Source organism: Helianthus annuus, chromosome 1, assembly GCF_002127325.2.
Source record: "Helianthus annuus cultivar XRQ/B chromosome 1, HanXRQr2.0-SUNRISE, whole genome shotgun sequence".
Taxonomy (NCBI): domain Eukaryota; kingdom Viridiplantae; phylum Streptophyta; class Magnoliopsida; order Asterales; family Asteraceae; genus Helianthus; species Helianthus annuus.
Genome location: NC_035433.2, coordinates 104,359,603 through 104,363,333, shown reverse-complemented (window position 1 = coordinate 104,363,333; position 3,731 = coordinate 104,359,603).

Genomic DNA, 3,731 nt, shown 5'->3' with positions numbered 1-3,731 from the left:
ACTGCAGGATGCCAGTTCTTTGGACCTAGATTGGTTACCTGGCAGTGTAAGAAACAAACGTTTGTGGCGTTATCTACATGTGAAGCGGAGGCGGAGTACATATCTGCTAGCAGTTGCTGCTCTCAGATCCTGTGGATACAGCAACAGATGCGCGACTACGGTTTGCACTTTCTTAACACACCTTTGTTTGTTGATAATGAGGCCGCAATAAATATAACAAAAAATCCAGTACATCACGCTAAAACTAATCACATAGAAATTCGTCATCACTTTATTCGCGATTGTTTCGAGAAAAAGTTGATACGAATTGAGAAAATCCACACTGACGAACAGAAAGCTGATTTACATACCAAAGCTTTTGATAAAAATCGGTTTCAATATTTGTTAAAACTAAACGGTATGAAGCTTCTTTCGGTGTCGGATGGGATTCTGAGTGTTGATGAGAGTACTGTTGCGGATGAAGACGAGAAGCAATCTGCAATTGTTTGTCGATTTTTTACTTGTTTTGGTATTTAGGGGGAGTAGATAGTTGTAAATAGATATATTTTCAGAAAAATACAAAAACAGTAAAAAATGCAAAAATACAAAAACAATATAAAATCTGAAAAAGAGCTTGTGTATATAGGGAAAATGATAGTACATCGGCTAGACATTTACAGTATGCTAAAGATTTGTAAAGTCTAAATGAGTTAAACAGTCTCACTAATGATGTGTCGATAGGTTTTCGCACATTTAGTAGATTTGTTCGGAATATAAACCTAAAATTTCAAACTTGTGAAATTTGTGGGGAACACTACTTGGATATATAGGTAACCCCTGAAATCTCGTTTGAAAGGTCTCGTATTCTGATATACTAGGTTTTTATACTCAATGATGTCTGGGGTATTATTCCGGGACTTCTGCTGAATGGAAGTTCTGACCTAGTCCTTGGATAATACTTTCTGCAAATGCTTGAAACACAGCATAAACCCTCAGCATGCAGATGAAACAATAAAATTGATAGTCGCTGCTGTTGTAACTAAAAGATCCTCTAAAGGGGACATACTGAAAAGTCGAAGCTGATATCTCTCTGCGCATACGGAAGTATCGACCTGAGATCCTTTGGCCCTCGCATACCTAATTTATGTACAGATATCATTGTAGTATACTCACCTGTAAGACTGAATATTGAGATTCTGGATACGGGAGTATATTCAAGAGGTGGGACACATGAATGAGCTAAGTTCATAAAACATCTAAGTCGTATCCTGAATAGTTTGAAATCTGTGTGAGAATTTAAGATGGATCAGTATATCGATAATCGAGGTGAATTGTTTAAGTCTGAGTATGATATATAGCTTAACGGTACTTGTAATTTGTCTGAAAAGCTGATATGATTCCCTGACACGCTCGCCAAAAATAAGTTTGTAAATAGTCTATTTTGTTTACTTTCTGCAACTTAAGTTTTCTGCATTTCATTTCTTAGTTTAGAACACATTATAAAATCCAAAAAGATTTTTCATTTCTGCTTTATTTTTTTATAAACCAAAGTAGAGAGTTGATCGTTGGATTCTCGAAGATTGAAGCAGATGCAGGAAAGTTCTGAGCTGAAGAATGAGGAGAGCTTACTTTGTCAGAGATTAAGATGTTTTCAAAAGATAAAACACGTTCATTAAGTTGATGCTTGTTACATTGTTGTTAGAAAGTGTGAAAATGTTTTTACAAAATCAGTTTGATTCGTCAAATGATCAACCAAGGTCATTGAGTTGAACTTCGTAGATTAATTGAGTAATCAGGGTCATTAACTTGGACCTGAATACTTGAGTGGATTTCTAATGCTGATTAAGTTTGTGATTTTCTGAAAAGATAAGTTTGTAATGTTATTGGTTGAGTAACAGGTTTTTGGACTTCATCATTCCCACGGAAGCTAAATGTCAAAGCTTGAGCCAGATCTAGACCTCATATTCTAGCAAATCGAGAGGGGGAGTCTGTGAAAGGGGGAGTTTGGATCAACAGTCAAAGGGAAGATGAAAGTTGGAGTCAGGTTGTGATCTTAAACCTATGAAGATAGAAGGCTTATGATGTAAAGACAGAGAGTTGGTGAAAAGACCAAGACTGAAGACTCGGGAGCTGAAGACTTCGTCAACATCCAAGGGGGAGTCTGTTGATGCATGGAATGTCTGTTGACTACGTCTGCATTACGTCTTAGGTCAAGATAGGTCAACATAGGTTCTTGAAAGTCAAAAATTAGAAGTTTATGTTGTAGGTTCGCTTTTGTGTCATAAGTTAGAAATAGTTCCGCTTTTAGGGTATCAGGTAGTTCCGCTTTTATGTCATATAGGTAGTTCCGCTCATATGGCAGTCCATATGAGCGAAACCTATCACACTATAAATACCTGATGTTGTCATTTGTGTACGTACGTTGGAGCGGAACTAGACCATTGCTTGTGTAACCGAACTCTGTCAAAATTGTATCAAAAAGCAATAAAAGAGAAGGAATTGAATAGGAAAAGCTGTGTAACTTCATTTACGTTGATTCCGCCTTCGTACGTGAAGATGAACGTTCTCAACTGACTGTTTAGGGTCGGGACACGGTCCAACAATTTTTGTAACAAGATACGAGTGTCGGAGGTTGATTTTCTTAAATAAAAATGGAAAAATATATTTAGAATATATATTTTAATACCAAAACTCTTGTGTGGTTATTTGCTTATGTTGTGAGCTAGTTATATTATTTAGGGAAAAATAATGTAACTTAATGATATAACTTGGCATTTGAATTGTGTAGTATGTGATAGAAGTAATGAGTAGATAAACCGTACGTGGGATACGTGTTATGCATGAGAAATTGATTGTTATCTGTACTTTATTAGGACGTGCTTGATTTCCTGATTGTTTGAGTAATTAATCTAACCGAGCAAACCAAGGTGAGTTCACACACTTTCTATAAGGCATGGGATTCCCGATGGTTTGGGAATGGGTTAAAGAATTAAAACGATACCTACATGTCCTCCTTGGGTAGGATATGTACAGTCATCCTCCTTGGGTAGGATGCCAATATTAATCCTGCGTATTCTCCTTGGGTAGAATACGTACGTTCGTCTTCCTTGGGTAGGACAACAACCTTAAAACTTACTAGACAAAACTCTATCATGAAGTCCCTCAGTTGATATCGACTTAATCGCTGAGGCCAATGGCGAGCGGGTCATTTTTTTAATAGCGCTATTAGGTTTAACAAACCTCACACCGTGCCGTTCGGACGGGCGTGTACTAATGGACTATGGCAAACTGTAAATGATGATAGACATTGACATAGGGCACATTTAATGTTCGTCAGTTGTCGATATGGTAACGGTCTAGTGGTTCACATGGGGAAGCCCCCACTGATTAAAGATATGATTTAGGTAATAAAAGGAACTGGTTAAACATACTTTCAACTAAGGGGTAACCCCCACGGCAAATAAGCCAGAGAAAGTCAAACCACGTTTTTCATAAACAACTAAAACTAAACAACTAAACGTGAACTCACTCAACTTTGTTGTTGACTCGTTGTTACATGCCTTACAGGACGTTAAATGCTTAAGGAGCTTGCACGAGGAGGCGGTTGTTGTGGAATATGGATTGTTATATTCCGTGTTAAACATTTAATCCTTATGAACTTATTAAACCTACATCTTGGACTTTAAACTTATGAACTATGAACTTATGTTTTGGGTTTTACCTTTATTGCTTCCGCTGTTTAATTTAAACTT